The sequence below is a fragment of the Crocodylus siamensis genome, chromosome 1 (genome assembly GCF_052110815.1).
Source record: "Crocodylus siamensis isolate JL-2025a chromosome 1, ASM5211081v1, whole genome shotgun sequence".
Lineage (NCBI taxonomy): Eukaryota > Metazoa > Chordata > Crocodylia > Crocodylidae > Crocodylus > Crocodylus siamensis.
Window position 1 is genome coordinate 241,439,535 of NC_143395.1, and position 20,395 is coordinate 241,459,929.

Genomic DNA, 20,395 nt, shown 5'->3' on the forward strand with positions numbered 1-20,395 from the left:
AAGCATCAAAATGTTTATACAATACTTGTAAATGATTATATTATTGAAACAATAATAGTACAGTAGTACTAGTAGTACAGTACCATATTACAGTAGCCTAGTAATACAGTAATATCTTCCAAATTGTACACATACTATGGCATAACCTGCAATAAGAAAAAGAAAAAAAATCTCAAAGTCTCTTCTCTCATGACTAAAGGTAGCTCTTTCTCCTTTTGTGTAGTTGGTAGTGGTTATTAACAGAAAGAAAATATGATGAAAAATCTCTGACTTGTTTCACCTGCCTTAAAGAAGATTGTTTATAGGACAGGTGCATCTCTCAGAAATCACTGAGACACCCCGTTCAACCACACTTATTCACTCTGAATGGTGCCTTACTCCAGAGGTAATTGTGTTGGGTCAAATCTTCAGACCAGTTGCAGTGGTTCTGAATCCAAAGTAGCCCTGAATCTGGTTCACTTGATTTTGTCTTGGAGCCCTGTGTTGGGAAGAATGACAGTATCTATTCCTTCATGATTAATGAAAACTGTGAAAAACAGGCACATGTTCACTGTTTTTATTTCTGCTGGGAGTGACATGCAGGCAGGAGGGCAGGGATCTGAAAGCAGAGATGAAGGAGAGTGAGTTTTGCATCACAAAATGAGTTTAAGGATGGGTTAATACTGAAAAGCCTTGTGTACACTGTATGATTTCCATACAGCCAGATAAGTAAAGATAAGTGTGCATTACTGTTATCCCACAATTCACAGAAGTAGAAGTGAGTTTTTATGGACACCGTTGCAAATATTCCTACTAAGAGACACTTCTGCCAAATCATTTTGGTTTGGAAAATTGTTCTCTGAAAACTCAGATCTTTTAATTCCATTGACCCAAGCAATATAAACTGTTCAGGTGTACTGAATTAAGGCAGTTTAAAGAAAACTTTAAACTGGATGCAAATAAGATATTTCTTCAGAAAAATAGTGCTGTTGAATTATTTAATTACAGAGCTGTTTCTGTTTCTGGGTCTACCAGTGAGTCCAGGGGCTAGTCTTTTAACTTTGTTCCTCAATTTTTCCCATCTGCAAAAGAAGGGAAACAATACTTACCTTACAGAAATGTTTAGATATAAGTGTTAAATGCTAAGGGTAAATCTAAACTGATATTTGAATTGACCATAATGTCAGCCTGAGCCATATGAGCTCTTTTTCCTACATCTATGCTGCACCTTGTAGCTTACACCAACCATGTTGCACTGTGCTTATAGCTTTGAGCATGATGCTAAGATGCATTTCAAGTTCCCTTTTACCATGGGAAGCACAACCCTTCTAAGAGTCATTCTACTTGTCTTTACTTCTGGGAGGTAGAGAAAGTAGAGTGTGGAGAAAGGAAAAGAGAAATGTTGGACTGCTTGTGGTGGACTTGCTGTGGTTGGGGCCTGCAGTGCTCAAATTCCAAATATCCTGTAGGCTAGGAAGTCAGTGGAGCTCAAGACAATCCCCAAACCCAGAAGCGCTTCCAGAGTTGGGCTACACCACTACCAGGGTTCCATCTGGGGGCCAGGGGACTTTGGTGCAGATGGCTAAAGGGTGGCCTTATGGTCGATTCTAATTCTCGGTGGAGACATAATCCAAGATGATAGCAATCAAATACTATCAAAATTATTGTTAACCAGGGAGGCATCTATACAAGACATAGTGGAGTTGCCTTATTAGCTCCACAGTAAAGCACCACCCTCTCCATGTGCAGTTCTATTAGGCTGGAGTAAACTAATTAACTCTGCCATAGGTTAGTACTGCCCAATACAAGTGCTATCCTACCGCAGAGTTATTTTATTTACCCTTGGCAATATATGTCAAGACGTTGGCCAGTGCCGTCTGGGGCATGAGGGTGCTACTGTGCAGGGGCTGCCTGCTGGCTAGCCCTGCACTGTAGTAGTACCCTCATGCTCCAGCCAGCCCCTCCACACCATATCGAGCTGGGCAGAGAGTGGCTGGCCAGTAGGGGGTGCTCCTGCGTTGAGCCACCCACTTCACTGTGCCCAACCACCTTCCAGGCTCCGAGTGCCTCTCCAGGGGCACCTCACTTTTGGCCAACCCCCTTCCTGAAACACACCCACTAGCTTGAGGGTAGAGCTGCAACCACCCAGGGACAGGCTTGATTCTGACTCTGCACCCCCTGAGAAACACAGATCTAGTAGCCCTTGAGGGTGCTTCAAGAACTTGGGGTGCTTCCCTCAGTCAGAAGCACAAGTAGTGGTCTCCCTTACTCAGCCAAACCAAGGGGACCCCAAGGCATAATCTAGACCCACTCCCAATAAGTTTCCCATGCTAGGTACAAAAAAGAATTTTATTGATTACAAAGAGTAGGGTTGGAATAGGCCACAGAGTTGAGTAGTATCAGAGAAATCCCATAGAGCAAACAGGTTGGCTGGGGTAGCTTTTGATCATGCATCTGAGTTACTGCAAGCTATATATCTAGTTAGATCTCAGGTAGCTTACTCACAAGTATCCTCCAGAGGCAGGTGGAGATTCCCTCTGGAGGCAGGAAGTTCCTTGATCTTGAGTTTTGAGAGAGAGAGCATGTTTCAGATGGTCCAGCTCCTCTATCTCTCTGAGTTTTCCTCATGGCTGCTGTCCCTTCCTTCTGGGCAGTCCTTAACTTATATAGCCCTTATGACCTCATTTACCTGGTCCAATGGAAGCCAGCCCTGTTGGCTGTCAGCCAACCAATTTGAAATGCATCACTGGTTGCTGGGCAGACTGGCAGTCTCTAGTCCAGCAGGGTGCTCAAGCCCCTCACCCAGGTATATGATGCCAGTCACGTAGGCAGAGGGAGCAGTTTTCCCCTTCCCTCAGGAATGTATCCAGCTCAGGTTACCTAAAGAGATAGGGTACGGTGTGTATCCTCTGCTGAGCCCATCCTAACTAAATTGTCACAGAGCAGAGTTTTTGCAGAGAAACAGGTGGCCTTCTGCCACACAGAGCAGCTCCATGGTAGTAGACTGACCCCCTGGGTTCCCTCCCAGCCAGGGCTGTGCAGCCCCAGTTCAATGTGCTATGGTCCCAGGTGCACTTGTAAATGCTGGGGTCTATTGCAGAAGCAATAAACTCCAGCACAAACTGTACCAGAATTTATTGCATCGCACTGGGCACATCTGCACAAGACATTTACTGTGGAGTTGCCTAATTATTTCTGTAGTAAAATACCACTGTCTGCACCTGTAGTCCTATTAGGATGAATTAAATTATTTAACTCTACCACAGGATGTATTTGTAAATACTAGCACTTGGCAGAATGTGTTACTCTGCAGCAATGCACATGTAGACACTAACCAGCTGGCTGGGGCATGAGGGTGCTTCAGTGTGGGGGGTGCTTGCTGGCTAGCCCTGCACTGGAGCACACATGTGCCCCAGCCAGCCCCTCCACAGCACAATGAGGGTCAGAGCAGCCCATGACCACCAGATTGACCCACCAGGTCCTCAGCCAGTCAGGGATGCTCCAACCCATCTCAACACGTTGAGGTCCCAGGTGTAATGTAAATGTGATGCCCAACAGCAATAAACTCCAGTACAATATGCACCAGAGTTTATTACAGCATGTTAATTTCACATGTAGAAACACCCCATTAGTGTGTCTTTTTTACTATTATTTTACCTCTTACCTATCAGTGCCATCAAGTCATAGGCTTGCAGGAAATGATTTTGTAGAGGATTATCATTGGACTAATAATCTAAATATTTATGTGGCCCCATTTCTGCAATATTCCTTAATGCAACATGTTTTATGATATTCATCCTTGAAACATCCTGTGCTACTGGGGAAGTGCACTGAGGCACAGATGAGGATGGATTAATAACCAATTAAAAAAAAACTCTAGGGACCTCAGAGAGCATTTGGTGTCTCAATTCAAAATTCCAGTCATCAAAAACTCCCCTTGCTTGCCACTTTGCCCTGGCAATGACTCCGATCTATAGGCACCCAACATTTTTTTATTTTAAAGTTATCCTGGCACCTGAATCCTGCCCAATCCCTGGAACTGCCCCAAACTCAGTATAATGGTGCCTAAGTAATGCCTAAATCGGATAGGGATTAGCCCGGCTAACACATACTCATCTGACCAGGCTTTTCACAAAATGTAGTTGAATGCCACTTTCTTGTTTTAAAAAAGCTGTCAGGAAGAGGTAGTGGTGGTAGTTTCCTTTTTTATAGTCTAGTAGTAAATGCACCCATTCAAGGAGTAGGAGGATCCAGGTTCATATCCTACTTCTGACAGAGGGGATTCAATCCCACAACCCCCACTTCACCAGAGGGAGTACTATATGCCAATGGGGCATTTTCCACTGCTTTTCTTGATGCTTAGCAGGAGGTCTTTGAACCAGAGAAGGAGCACAAAAAGAAAACTTGAAGTTACGACATTCACCCGGGAGGGAGGAGTCCTGTGTTGTGGTTTTAGCATAGTTTGTTCAATTTATTTGATGGTTATTTCATATAAAATACAGAGACAGCCCTAGGACTATAACCCATGACTACGTCTTCACAGGTAAGTGCCGTAATTACAAACATTGAATCTTACCCCCTAGTCTGCCTTCTCTCTGGCTCACTGTGAGAATCTTGCATTCTTCATTACAATTCAACAGCAGTTGTCCTGCCCTAGAATAGTTTTATGCTTGGTGTTAACACACTCTTTTAGGAGTCTGAGTCCTGTCTAGCAGGGGAGGAAAGATTTCTACTTCCAGGTGTCTGCTGTAACCAACAAGCTAGTGTATAAAAAGAGAATACTATGCTCAGTTCTCTGAAGGAAGGGGTCAAGACCTATATCATCTGAGGAGGGTTCCAGCCTGGGGATCCCAAATGGATGGGGATGCCTCACTGTAGCCCTGAGTGAGAAACCTAAGCTCCAGATAGGGACATTTTTTAGGATGCCCATCTTCTTTCATGTTTGTATGTTTGGCCCGCTCTACAGAACTACACTCTGCAGGTTCTGACTTTTGTTGGCCAGATCCCATGCTGAGGTGTCCAAATTTTCCAAGGCCTTGTATAGAGAGTCTAGGCACCTAACACCGATTCCATGTGGAGGGGATATGAAACAACACCTAAACACTGGAAGCTGCATCATCCTTTCTTAGATCTGAAACTTAATCTATGGGACAAGGTCACACAGAAAGATTGGCAAACACTGAAACAGATTCTGGTGGTCAAATAGTAATCTTTATTCTCAGAGATCTTTTTAACTCACTTTGGCAAAAGTTAGCATTTAAAGTACTTCTAAATAAATAGGGATTAGAGTCTACCTTTTATGGATGTGGAAATTGTTGAATCGACTCCACCAAAGCATAGAAATTTGGTGTTCAGGTTAACAGATCCTCCAGTATAATTAGTGAAAGAAACTTCTGCAAGGTCAATGGGCCTCTTGCACTCAAAATATTAATTAGACCAAACATGCCATAATAAGGGAAGCAGCATAGTTGGACCAAGAAGTCAAATGACTGGTCTTAAAGTCCTAACTAATACCTTTCATGGAATTTGGGACCCACATACAAAGAAAAAAGTATGCATCTTTTAAAGGAACAAAAACTCTAGTAAAAATCAAATTATTTTCTATAATTATATAACAGAGAAAAATATTGACATATTTGAAAAGGTCTTTGTGGAAAAGTGAGGGATTTGCATTTAGTTCTGAAGAGTAATCAATGATAAACCTTCTACTACCTTAGTAAATATCGTCTTCTGTTATCCAACACATGATTGCATTTTTTAAGCTTCAGTAGACTTTTATTATCCTTTATTCCTTATAATGCAGCAGTGTCTAGAGGTCCAAATCAAGGTACTATATATACAGGGATTATGAATGTCCTCTCTGCTCCAAAGTATTAACAACCTAAGCAGATAGGCAGGTAGCAGGTCGAGGAAAAAGCAAAGAAAAAAGAGTCTGCGGAAAGGGTATATTTTGAAATGCCAGAATCTGATAAAATAAGCAGCAGTTACATTGTCCTAGCTGCTCAGCCATAGTAATGACTACAAAATCAATCAGAGGTAAGTCTTTAGGGAGATTAAAAAGGCACTTTTAATATTTACATGAAGCACTTCCTATGAAAGAGTTGGACCTGATACAAAGTATGAATATGCTTGAGGAAAAAAGTATGAGTTAATGAGTGAAAAACAACTTTACTTGTTAATTAGGCTAAGCATTGTGAAGTAAGGGAGGCAACATAATCTGTCAGCTGCACTTGGTCAAATGGTCATTGGATCAGAAGTACATAAGAGATGTTAGGCAAGGCAGTATTAAGCCATGAAAAACCTCATGGCAAAAATAAATTTGTGTTTAATAATGAGAAGCTGAGCAAAAATCAACAGAGCAATAAGATAGAAAGAGAATCTTGATTTGAAGGCATAATATTGTTTTGTTAGGGACAAAGAAAAAAGGGAATGAGGCATGAAATAAGGATCAGGATGAATGTTTTCTAAATACAGAATTCTAGATCTCAGAGACATAGAAAGAGGTATAGAAATGCCAGGTTTTAGACACACCTCAATCACATAGGTCTAGAAGAGAAAACAAAGTTAAGTATTAATGACTGGAAAATGATAGTTTCATCTTCAGGGACCAAAACAAGCTGCAAGGCTTGGAGGGAAAGAATTCAAACTTAATTTTGGCTTCATTGGGTGTCTATACACAAACAGTAAGGCTATTTCAGTGCTCTGTACTTACAGTACATCGGAGCAGATTCAATTAATCGAGTCTGCTGGAGCATGGTAATTACCACACTCCAGCAGCCTCTGGCATCTTGTGTATTAGTGTCCCCACACTTAAAAATGGTGCTTTATCCCCCCTCCCGGAGCAAGTGTATAAATGCCCATTAAGTATTAGGTAGTGAGAGAGAGAGATTTGTGAATAGGAGCATCCACAAATAGAGGGCAGAAGGAAAGGGAGAAATAGAGATCTTATGGTATTCCCTTTGAACACTGAGATGATATTACAGAAAACTCACAAAACAGTAAAAGTCAGTGAAGTAAGAGAATAGTAGCCCATGAGTAAAAATAAGATTAAAGAAGAAGAGAATCGATTGAGTGAAAAGCAGCAGAAACCTGAGCAAGGATGACCTCTAACAGAGACCATTTAGAATAGGCACAAGGGAAGTCAAGTTGGAGGAAGCCTAAGATAGTGATTGAGTGATTGTTTCATTGTTTAAAATTTAAAAAAATAATTCCTCTGGTGAGTTTTTTATGAGTCTGTAAAGCAGGCTGTCAAAAAAGAAAATAATATTTCCATGCTATATTTCACATATGATCCCCCAGTATAATTAGTAAAATAACTATTGGCTATTCCTGGATGGTCTTTTTTCATTCTAAAAGTAATGTGAGTGCATTTAGAATCAAATACGACCCAAGATTATTTTCACCATCTAATCAATGGCTGCAAAGCAATTTCTAAGATTGTATTGTACTGTGTTACTGAAGTGTGCTTATGCATTATATCCTAGGAAGTAACATATTTCATGTTTAACCAACTGTGACATAAATATTGGGGATCATTTAACAATTCACAGAATACGGCTTGTGTTACTGGGAGTAGAATGATGACTTGTTACATTAATAATATATATAGTCAAACATTTTCAGATAAGGCTCACTAGTCCTCATTAGAGAGATGCATTGTCTAAAGAAGCTTTCCAGACCAACATCTTATTCAAAATGAAGTTATTTCACACTGATTTCATAGCGTTTTCACTGAGCTCTTGCAAAAGGTAGAAGAATCTGCTGGTTTCCACTTGTGACCTCAAATCAGTCACTTGTGCATCCTCCCTTAATCCCATTGTCCAAATCTTTTGTAACTCTACTTCTCATGTTTCAAAGCATCTCTTGTCTTTTCTCACATTGTTTTGCCACCTCAGCCCTGGGAGTGGCTGAGCTATATTCTCTCCTTTCTTTGTAGTACTGTGAGATCACGAGTTATGTTCTGAATTCAGCAGCATTAGCAAGGCATCCAGATGGGAAATGTCTTTATTTTCACTTTGTAATGGAGCACATTTCAGGGAAAACAATCGGAATCATGTTATCATTTCTCAGGAAGTTTCACTTCCAGTTCAGTGATTTTACCTGGTGTCTGCTAAATTGTCCACTTTTTTGAGGTATGATCTTTTAGAAATGCATTGAATCCATGAATGAAACAAGACTTGATCTTTTATATGTGATTCTTGTACTTTGAGAAGCAGCACGTTCCCCACATTATCTTCACCCCTTTCCTTTTGAAGCAGAACAACATAGACTAGTAAGCCACCCAACAGATTCCTTCCTCCCTTCTTAAGCCGTACTCTGGAATGCTGGAGGAGAGTTGGCAAAAGATAAAGATGTGAGATGGGAAAAGAAAGAGATTGGGTTAGAAAGAAATAATCTGGACAGACATTGTCTTTCTTAGCAAATTAGAAAGATCCTAGTGTGAACGAGTCCAGTCCCTCGTTAGGTGACTCGGTTCCCGTGTCCCCTCTTTAGGTCACCAGTCTCTTTCTCCTCTCCCTTGGTCTTTGCGCCCGTCATGCTCGCCTGCCATGACTTTGATGTAACTTCCGGTTTAGTTGGATCTTCCTGTGCGGCGCGTGCCAAAGTGTCCAATAACGAGACTGGTGGGTCAGCGGGGACTCCTGAGGGCTCCTCCTCCCCTACACCCTCACCCAATCCTCCGGGTTGAGCGTCCTCATCGCTCCCCCTTTCGCAAAGTATCAGTCTCCCTTTTACCAGGGTGCTGTGGGGTAATCCCCTGCTGCTTTTATCCTCAGTCTAGGGAGGTTCCCATAGTTTCCTCCTCTGCGTCGTATGGCCCGGCCACCACTTGGGGTCTATCCGCCTTGGCCAGTCCCCGGCTTAATCCACGCCCTCTGCCCACTGAGTATTGTGATTCCTGGACACCTGACTCACAACCGGTTCCCCGCATCCGCGTCAGCCGTCCTTGCTCGCTGCACCCGAACGTGCGGGCACCGTATTGGATGGCGTGTAGTCGCTCTCGTGCATCTCTGTCTGTGACGGCAATCCCCGTCGGCCACGTTGGCCCAGCGGGTCCTCGTTGGGCAACGTGGATCTGCTCCGTCTCCCTCTTGCCTCCGGTCGGAGACCACGTCGTCTGCCCGAGCTCAGCGGCTCTGCGTGGTGCATGGTGGCTACACCCCTCCACGCCCTCGCTGGCTTCTGGAATCCCCGGCTGCTCCAGCTCAGCGGCCCCACGCCAGGCGGGGTGGATCTGCCCCTCCTCTCCCTTACTGGCAGCTGGAACTGCTGCTGACAGCCCCGGCTTCACGGCTTCATGCTGGGCGGCGTGCCTCTGTCCCTCCGCTTCCTCTGAGACAGCTAAAGACCACGCTGGCAGTGCCGGCTTCCCGGCTCGGTGCTGGGCAGCGTGGATCTGCCTTGCCGCTTCCTCCGCAGCAGCTGGGGACCACCCGCGCAGCTCCGGTTCAGCGTTCGTGCTCTGGGAGGCACCGATCCGCCCCTCCACTTCCGGTCCCACCGCCTCTCTCCACTGTGCGACTCGCGGGCCCTCTTTTAAACTTCCCACTTGATCCGGGAGCCTGGATCGGGGGAGTGATTGCGCCTGGGCTGAAGGAGCCTCCTGCAGCCCCCTAGTCCGGGTAGCTCCTGGACACCTAGGCAAAAATGGATAGGTTGCTTGGAGAAAAGAAGGGAACTTAGAGGAAGTAAAATTGCAAACAGGTGACAAAGAAATTATAAGGACTTCCATTCAGTAATAGAAAAAAAAAAAATCAATAACATTTTGCATGGTGGACTTCAGTATTGTAAGAGGAAGGATGACTGTATTGTGTAGGAATCCATTATAGTCCCAGGATTTTCTCTAAAACGATGCAGTAGAAGAAAAAATAAATGTGTGGTGGGACCCAGTGCAAGTATTTGGTTGGATTATATAGGAGGAGAAAGGAACAAATAAATAAAGGTAGAAGGAAAAGATTATGGATTTGAGTATTCTGCCAGGCAGTTAGTAGGGACAAGAGAATGAGATAAAGGCATGCAGAGAACTGGTATGAATTAAGGTATGGAGTAAGCAGGTAACAACCTCTTAATAAAACAATGATCTTGTTTTGATATAAATATTCATAATAATCTCTCATGATGTCTGTACATTGTTCTTTGTACACCATACCTAAGGCTTCAAACAGACATTACAATTATTCCAAGATAAACTGTTTGTGTTTGACAAAACACAAACATGCAGATGTCTATGACCTTTATCCTGCGATAAATCCTAAAGTCTCCCAGCTAAGATATAGCAATAGTTTATTGTGAGACATTGCAAAATATGGACAAACAGTTATCCCAGGATCATATCATTGATCAATGGCAAAAATTCAACACTGCATTCAGCTGGTCTCTATACCCTGATTAGAAGAGCAACATGTGTACACACCAATTAATCCTGGGATATTTGTGTTTCAGGATAAACATTAAAACAGCTTATCCAGAGATATATGCAACATCTGTCCCTAGCCTAAGAACAAAAAGAAGCATTTTGCACATTCTTTCTCCAAGTAGCAATATTCCTATTGAAGAGCAAGCTGAATTAATCCCCATCTTGGTATCAACAGAATTGTTAAGTAAGGTTCCAGCTCCAGAACATTCATAACTAGTAGTGATGCATGAATGAACTCTGTCTGACTTTTAGATTTCAGGCTAAATTTGCAGAGCTCACAGTTTGAACATCTCCCCACCCCTCACCCTCTATTTTTTAACTTATCAACTGACTAAATGTGATCTGGAGTTATTGGGAAAATGAATACAGAACCCCATGATACCAGTTTTCCAAAGATACTTCTTGGACTACATCTGCACTTTAGATCTAGGAACAGATGGATACTGTTATGCTAATTTAAAAAATATTGTCTCTGTTTTTGTCCATCAACAGTCTATTTCTGTCCACTCTGTCAGCCAAAACCACTAGAATGATGGTTTCAGTTTTGTCTGCCTCTGTTCATTTCTTTGCAAGCATTTTTATCCTTACAACACAGATTGAATCCCTAGCAGTATTTTAGTTAGGAATGTCTTCGGGATCTTAATCACAAAACTGTATTTGAAGGTGGAATCTTAAAGTACATTTTAAGTAAAACAGCAATGTGACAATGTAAACATGCGGTCAAAAATAATAAAATATTTTTCCCCTAGAAACTTCTATTCCTATTTTAGTAGAATATTAAAGTATAACAATATCCAGTTATCACAATCCCTTTTATTTTAATCTTGAATCACAGCCAATTTCACTGTCACTCTTTATCAAAACAGAACCATGCAATATAATTTTCTCATTATTTCTTCTTCTTTTCAAGATAGAACATTGATTAAAACTAAGATTAAGTAGCAACAGAAAAGACTTACAATTTTCAGTCATTCAGTGGGTTGCTTAGTGGTCATCAAAATGATTAAGAATATCAAAGGCAAATGTTCCCCAAGATGTGAACACAGAGTGTGTCAAGCAAAGTATTTCCTGTAGAGAGAAGTGCTATGAGGATGGCAAGGAGAAAATAAAACCTATCTTGCAAAAGAAGGCTGAAAAAACTTAGCTTATATAGCTTAGAAAGCAAAGGTTTATATTAATTCACTATAAACAAATCAGGCAGGTAAACACCAGACAGGGAGAAGAGCTATTTTAGGATACTAGACACAAAAATAAATGGAAAAAATAGCCCATGAATAAATTTGATTTGGAAATCAGAAAAAGGTTTCTAAGCATTAGGAAATGTGATTCTGAGTTAAAGCCATTCAAATTATCATCAAACATTACCTAGAATTAGTGAATTTAACACATAAAACAAGTTATGCCAGTGTCTAAGGGTATGTGAAGATGTTTCCTGTATCCAATCTATGATCATGTGGCTTACTTTAAGCCTTATAATTGTAGCTTCTAAATGGCTTATGTGCATGTTAACCAGTGCTGGGAGGTATGCCAGGAACTCAATATAAGTAAATTGGGGAGGGGAGAAGTTTGGGCAGGATTGGGAGAGGGTATAGCACAGTGGTCAACAACCCAGGGATTCTGATCTACAGGTAGATCCCAGAGCCTCTTTTGGTAGATCCTGGGATGTGGGGACAGCTGGGTGTGCACTCATGTGCACACCCCTGCCCCCAGCCCCAGCAGGTCAGGGAAGGGGCAGAGGCCAGATCAAAGCCTCTGAAATGAGCAGCTGACCGTGTGGTCCAGCCAGCAGAGGAAGGTAAGTGGGGCCCCAGCCTGGCTGGGTGGTGGGAGGGGTGCAGCCCAGCAGGCTCCTCCAGGGGCATGAGGGACTCCATCCCCATATCAGTGGAGACAGCAGAGGATGCTACCATTGCACCTCAAGCCACACTGCAGCTGGCCATGTACAGCTCAGCTGGCCATGCACAGCTCAGCTCAGCAGCGGGGACTCATGTGGGGTGGCTCTTGCTGAGTCTAGGAAGAGCTGGTTGTTCACGGGTGTGAAGAGGGGGGCCTTGCCACTGGGCACAGCCTGGTGGAGGCCTTGGGGACCCATGCCCCCCCACCTATGCTCAGGACACAGCAAGCAGCCTGCTGCAGCAGCCACCTTGTCCCAAGCACAGGTGGGGAGGCACAGGCCCCTAGGGCCTCCACCAAGCTATGCCTAGAGGCAGGAGCTCCTCCCCCCCAAGTTAATAATCTTAAATAAAGTGATACACCATAGAAAGGAGAAAGAGGTAAAAAGCAATTTCTTAAAATTCAGGCACTAAGATTAATATTGTTTTATATTTTTCAAACAATATATAATAAATATTACCAACATATTGGTAATAAATATGTTTCTATATATTGAAGCTTAATAAAACTGTTGTTTTATTGTGAGTTCTATCAGTGAACTTCTTATCAAATAATCACTATTTAGTAGGATAGCACTGCATACAAAGATAGCTTTTAAGATCCATGAGATAATTCAAAGAAAAGTAATTTGTTTTTGTCTAGTCAGCCTTTCCTCTTTCACAAAATTTATGTTTTGAATTACATTTTTTAGTTTTTCTCTGATTCTTGAAAAATGCATAGCTACAAGAAATAACAAGTGGAACCATCACTCACAAGTTAAAGCACTGTTGATAGCTTTCTATGAGCAGGTCTATTGATTGTTCATTGACCTTAATATGAACAGAGTACTTCTAGTTTTGGTATTTTTCCACTTTGGGTACAGTTTTCATCTTGCTGGATGATGTGTTTTAAATAGAGTTTCTTGCCTACCGTTAATACTTCTTAGAAGACAGCGAAAATTCCTCACAAAACCAAATCTATTTTGTAAGACAAGAAAAGTCCCAAATACGTCTCTTTTTCCCCATCTTGTGTTTAAACAAGATTCATATCATATCATGACTGCTTCCTCTTTTAAAAAAAAGTAAGCAACAAGTCTGAACTTTGGTCTAGCAATTTTGCTTTTAGGTCTCAGGACACTTCTCTTTTCCCATTAGCCATTCCCTGTAACGAAATGTGCTCAAGCTCCACCTCCTTACCAGAACCTGTTCTGTCCCAATCCAGTATCATTTACCTGTAATCTCACCTGGAAAAGTAAGATTATGGACCTTGGCTAAAGTGCTCAAACACTTTCCCAGATATCATCTACAACTTCTTAAAATTCTTCTTCTATAACCCTTTACTAGAAATGTCTTTGTATTTCTTGTTCTTGGATTTCTGTTAATAACCAAACACTCCTTCCTCTATGCACTACAAATGTAACTGTTCTTCAGTAGATTATCATTTTAAATAACTCAGACTTATCAGAAATTGTTACCTGTTTTCTCAGACACACAATCATCCTTTTTACTTTGTTTTCAAATGCAATTTTTGTTCTTTTTTAGTTTATTAGTTTATTAACAAAATAGAAAACTTCACTGATTCAAAGGCAAATCAAAAGAATTTGTGGGTGGTAGAAATGAAGGTTGCTGGAGTTATGGTGAGAATTCATGACTTTATAGAATGTAAGAAAATTAGGCTGTGTCTACATGAGCAGCAGTCTGCGCAGTTGTTAGTATTAAATGACTGCAGTAACTGGCATTACTATGCAGTACCAATGAGATACTGTAGCAATGAGCAGCAGTGAGGTACTGTATATTAGCATCTCATTTAGACATGCTCATAGAGTAGGAAGGCAAATCAAAACAAAGAAGTTCACATGGTGATATCAAGTTAGAAAAATAGAGAAGGTAGGTGAGGAGAAGGAGCAGGAGGAATTAAGCTAGTAATTATGAACTAAATATTACTCAAGTTAAAATTTCAGTATTCATGACATTAACTTTTAATTTGCTTCTTGTAAGTTAGAGTGCCCTAAGAAGAAACTTTTCTTTTTGAGAATTAGTAAAACATAATACCCACCTTTCTTTCAGGTTCCTTCAGTTAAGGCTGTCTTCACTTTGGCCAAGCAAAGCATTCTAAAATAAATAAAATGAAATAGTTTGTGTTTTAAAGGAAAATATAACCATTTATGCTATAATTATGTCAGAAAAAAATATAACATTTTGTTTGATTTGTTTTTCTTATACAAATCAGTGTAGGACGTTTTTTTCTTAAACTTAAAACAATTTCAAAATGGTGAACTTCCTTCTTAATAAGGCCTGATCCACAGCTAACTGAAGTCAATGAGTCTTCCAGTTCACTGGAGTAGGTTTTGGTTCAGGCTCATTAGTGAGAGCTTTGGCTTTCTGAGCAGATGCCTATTCTTGTGCAAGAAACAACCACCAAGCATTCAGATATTTGATATATTTCCATACAGTTACCATTTTTGGAATGCACTATGAACAACAGAAGGCACCCAAGAGAAGATAAAAGCAATTTTTTCCAGTATTTTAATTGTTTATTTGCTGAAATACCTTTCAGACTATCATTAGATGGACAAAGGAGATGCCAAATTCTGTTTGTAAAAAACTACTAAAGGAACTCATGGGAAAAGAGAGAATTTATGTACAATAAAAAAGAATCTCCATTGTAAACACAATGGATGGTTGCTGAGCATGTGATATCCCTCATGGGATAACTGGATAGCTGCAAAAATTGTCATTTGTGTTTTTCTATGAAATTCAGATATGCATGAATAACAAAGCTGGTTTTACTACTTTAATGATTTCTCTGGGTTTAATAAGAATTATTTTTCAATGTGTTTATATCCATAACATCAACTGAAGGTCCAGATGGTACACGCTGAAGAAGCAAAACACACATTTCAAAATATAGTGCCATATTTTTAGACATAATTAACACAGATGCCACAGGTTTTCCTGTCAATTGTTTTTCTATTTTTAGGGAATACTTTTCAAAAGTAAAATAATTGTAAAGGTACTCTAAACATTTAATTCTTTGTTTTCCATATTCACAATACCTCCACTCCAACCAGCACCTGACAGAGATACTTCAACCTCAAATATGTGTCCTTGGGGTGCACAAACCAGAAAAAAAAGTCAGCCCAACAGAAAGTTTTTGTCCTTTAGTGATGTTCTTTATATACTTCCAAAGGGAATAGTTGCTAAGATACAGGTGTGCATTCTTCTGTAAAAGTAAGATTATCTTCCACATATTGTCAGCAGCTGTGCAGTTATAATGATTGCTTCACTCCAATACTTCATCTTGTTAAGCTGTTTTCTAGTTTATCAAGAGCAGACAAAATAAGCTAAAAGTTATGGGTCATGAATACCTGAGGTCATGAATGTTTTATGAGTAGGGCAGATGAAGTTCAAAAATAGCAAGAAACTGCTCCAAAATTTTTTGTTCATGAGATCCTTGTGAAACCAATCTTAATTTAAACTGTTTGTGGTTCAAAATTATTATGTTCCTTTTTTTTCCTCCTCTCCCAAGAATGCATAAAGAAGGGTGAATCAATTCCTGGCTCCTCATTCCTCATACTATTTCCTGCAATATGAATTCAAAGGTAGAGGTAAAGGTCAATGGCCTGCTATTCTTCTTCAGGATACTTGGAGCATGGCCAGCACTTCCCTCTTCCGTTCATGGTATACCTACCCCAGCATTCTTTGGAGATAAGAGAAACATCTGTGAAAGGAAAAGCAAAGTATTTCTCAGTTTTATTGTTTTCAAATTGACAAGAGGGAAAAAGCATTGTGTTGAAGAGATGGGGCAGCAAGTGAGCCTGAGAGTTGTCCTCACCTTCCAACATGGAGATGTCTACACCACAGAGTTGTAGCTTGACAGTTTTTGCACTCGGGGCAGCAGGGGTGCATGAAGCAGCAGCAGCAGTTGCTATTTTTGTGCAAAACCTCTCCTAAATTGGTGTTTGAGACTGGTGTCCCACTCAATCCACCGTTAGTTATGCTTTTGTTACCCCATCTTTGGAAAAATGAGAGACCCTGAGACAGGTAGAACACCCTGTATCACTCTCTGAGGAGCATAAACAAAACCCAATGGTTATCAAGCTCCCCTACTGTCCTCCAAAATAAGAAAATGAGCTTTTCCCCCACTTTCAGAGGTTTCACAGTTTCATAGTTTCAAAGTTTGTAGGGTTGGAAGGGACCTAAGCAGATCATCAAGTCCGACCCCCTGCCATGGGCAGGAAAGGATGCTGGGGTCAAATGACCCTGGCTAGGTGTCTGTCCAGCCTCCTTTTGAAGACCCCCAGGGTAGGGGCAAGCACCACTTCCCTTGGAAGTTGGTTTCAGCTCCTAGCCACCCTGACTGTGAAGTAGTGCCTCCTGATGTCTAGCCTGAATCTACTCTCAGTCAACTTATGGCCGTTGTTCCTTGTTACCCCGATAGTGCTTGGGGGAACAGGGACTCTCCCATTGCCTGCTGGCCCCCCTTGGCCAGTTTATAGGTGGCCACCAGATCCCCTCTCAGATCCCCTTCTTTTGTGAGGCTGAACAGGTTCAGGTCCCATAGCCTCTCCTCATAGGGCCTGCCTTGCTGCCCCCTGATCATGTGCGTGGCCCTCCTCTGGACCCTCTCAGTGCTGTCCACATCCCTTCTGAAGTGCGGCACACAGAACTGGATGCAGTACTCCAACTGTGGCCTGACCAAGGCCTCATAGAGAGGGAGGATCACCTCCTTGGACCTACTCGTGATGCATCTATGGATGCACGACAAGGTGCAGTTAGCCTTCCTGACTGCATCCCCACACTGTCAGCCCATGTTCATTTTGGAATCAATAGTGACTCCAAGATCCCTTTCTGCCTCTGTGCTGACAAGAAGGGAGTTCCCCAGCCTGTAGGTATGCTGCTGGTTCTTCCTCCCCAGGTGCAATACCTTGCATTTGTCCATATTGAAACCCATCCTAGTCTCATCCGCCCACCTCTGTAACCTGTCCAGATCTAGTTGTAGCCTGTCTCTCTCTTCTAGCATGCACACTTCTCCTCACGTCTTAGTGTCATCTGTGAACCTGAATGAGGTGCTTTTCACCCCCTCGTCCAAATCGCCAATGAAGATATCGAACAGTGCGAGCCCCAAATTGCACCCCTCAGAGGTATTAGAGGGGTCATCATCCTATAGCCTGTGGGCTGAATCTGGCCCACAAAGGTATTGGATCAGGTCTGTGAAGTTCTAATCCAAGTCCACATCTTACTAAGGGTGTGCTGATTCCTAGCTGTTTAGTCCAGTCCACATTTTTCCCCGATCGCCTTTGCCACTGCAGCCAACTGCTACAGCCCAAATGGAGGGCTGCTCTTCCTCACTGCAGTCTGTGCTTACTGTTGCTCCAGGGTTGAAATGCTGGCCCTCAGCACTCACCAGTGGCAATCTCCAGCCCATGTTCGCAGAAGCTTGCTGACCCCTCTATTAGAATATATTCATTTTTCTATGTCCTAGCCTATAGATACATTCATGTACCAATGAAACCTACATCAATGAAATGGGTGAGCTCATTTCTGTGCACGGAGTGTATCTAGTTGTTGAAATGCTGACCCATGCTTAAACTGGAGAATGACCTTTAAGTATCCCTACAGGGGGCCTGGCACTCAAAAGGGAACAGATTGGAGTGTGGGTAAATGAACAGACAGGAGTTCCAAAAACATTATATAAGAGTGAGTTAGTCATTAAGAGGGTCACCTATGGCAAAACCTTTTTCTTAATATGTCAATCCAATTGAAGTAGCCTAAGATCGGTGTAAATGAACAAATGTATGTTATATGCACCCTTGCTTTCGTTACAATTTTTAAATCCAAGTTGCTCTTTGTACACACTCTTTTTCCAAATGATGAACCAGTTATGTTAGCAGAACAACATTCTTGTAAGATGAATGTATTTTTAGCTTTAAGTAATCTTAAAACACACCAAATATTTAAGTTGAGCTCCCTTGGCCTGATCTTGCTCCCCGTGGGAGTTCTGCCACAGACTTCAAGGGGAGCCGGCTTGAGCCTTCCATCTGGTGAAGAAAAAACTGCTAAACTTATTTTGAGCAGTCTGATTAAAAGGGGAAATTAATGCATTTAGACTAACAATTTGTATCAAACTGATGCAATTTGAAGTGGCTGAGCTAGCACTCCTAGAGCTCATGTTCAAATCCTGATAGAATTCATAGCCATTCTGACAGACTTCTGTAGTGACACAAAGTGCCGGAAGTCAGTCAAGGCACAGCTGGAGTTGAAGGTAGGGAGAAATTATGATTTACTGCAATCTTTTCCTGTCTATGTTAATTTCCCTTTAGTCGTAACACATCTGTTCACACTAGCCTGATCTAATTCCATTCAAGTCAACTCTATCTACTTCACCAGACAGTCCACTGTTATTGTATCTATGGGAAGATTTTCAAGAAGCCCTTGTGTGATTTTAGGATCATTATGTCCCACTGAAGGGCAGTGGGCCTGTGCTCCAAAATCCTTTTGGCTCCTTTTCAAATGTTGCCATAAAGCTATGTTTTAACATTCCTTTCTCATGTTCCCTTATCTTGCTATACTGGTGTCAAGATGGTAGCAGCTATGAAAAAAGGCAATTCTGAAGTGCTTTAAGTACTCTTCTCCTTTACTCTCCATCCTTCTCCCTGCTTCTATTCCCTTTTTCATAACAAGAATAATTCAGGATGCTAAACCATTTTTGACATGTATGTAGCCTCTTGCAGGGCCAACAGGTAATACTGACATGTGACATCATATCTGCCACTTACAAGTGTGCTAACTGTTAAATGTAAAAGTAACACCAACTGGTCTCACTTTTATAGATTACTGTTAGAAGGAAGAAATAGCTGGCCTCCGCCAAAAGCTTGGGATGCTGGTTTCAAACATACCAAAGTCTAGAGATTTTATCCTCTATAGACATGAGATGGGCTGCATTATTTAATCTAGATTCTATTCTCATATACTTTTACCCAAAAACACACACAGTGTGCATCTTGATCAGGACCTTTGATTATAACTGTATCTAAGGCCCTGTCATACAAAGGTCTATATATATGACTAGTGCAAGATATATGGAAGAAAGTGGGATTGTATTTAGGGGCCTGGATCCACCCTAATGTATGCCTTCTAAGACTACAACCGAATATTGAAATGCCAAATGGTTTTTCATCAACCTAAGGCTATATCCTATTCTACCTATTACTGAAGTATGATCCTATTTTGTTTTGCTTGAGTCTCTGAAAAACAGATCCTGCAAAACCTGCATGGGTTTTCCTCTTTTCCTTTGCTTTTTGTAAGGCTTAGGTAATGGAGTATTACAAAAGTAAATTTGTTAATGTTTTCTCAGCAACTTCCCTAGGGAGGAATAGGACCACACAAAGGCATTTAAATCCATTAGGTACAAAATAGGTGGAACAGGATCTAGCCCCTAATATCAAAAATCTAAGGAAACCCTGGGACTATATGATTAAAATAGTTGCAATGTACCAATAGGTTGTAACAAAGTTTCACAGTTTCTTTTGTATCTGGAGGTACCTGATACATGTTATAGGCAGTCTGCCTCTGATTTATAGCTATAAATGCCTCTTAACTAGTAAATCAAGCAAACTACTTCTGTGGCTCTTGCATACACATGCGCGTGCACACACACACACATATGTGTATAAATTTGGTGCTCTATCCATTAGATAGATAGATAGATAGATAGATAGATAGATAGATAGATAGATAGATAGATAGATAGAGGGCATTCTATATATAACGGCTAGAACACCAGATTTCTATCTATAAACTCTTTAAAGGCCATCCAAGATATTCTGAATTTTATATGGTATCTCTCTATTTCTCATGTTCTTAAATGATCTCTCTAGGGATTTTATGGCATTTTGGTTGAGAAGAATACTGTAAGGGATCATGTTATTAGTTGCCACTTAAAGAAAAGGATATTACAATTCTTCTTTTTTAGTAATAAGAACACTGCTAGGGATTTATTTTCCCTTTGAAGTTATTGAAAAACCTAGAATACAGTAGCATGCAATATATATTTCACTTCATTTGGAAATCATTGCATTTTTAAAACACTGCTTGATAAGACATGAATAATGTCTTAACCTGACTC

The 20,395-nt window shown here is 41.3% G+C and overlaps 1 protein-coding gene and 1 long non-coding RNA gene across 2 annotated transcripts in view; one reads left to right on the forward strand and one right to left on the reverse strand.

The window, feature by feature from the left end:
* Window positions 1-20,395, forward strand: part of ROBO1 (roundabout guidance receptor 1) — a 796,429-nt gene that overhangs the window by 251,566 nt on the left and 524,468 nt on the right. The window lies entirely within an intron of this gene.
* LOC149874316 (uncharacterized) overlaps window positions 1-20,395 on the reverse strand; it is an 86,091-nt gene that overhangs the window by 26,090 nt on the left and 39,606 nt on the right. The window contains exons 2-3 of the long non-coding RNA XR_016443793.1: window positions 14,324-14,379; window positions 11,356-11,464 (exon numbers count right to left, since the gene is read on the reverse strand). This is a non-coding gene — a long non-coding RNA (uncharacterized LOC149874316). The remainder of the gene's footprint in view (window positions 1-11,355; window positions 11,465-14,323; window positions 14,380-20,395) is intronic.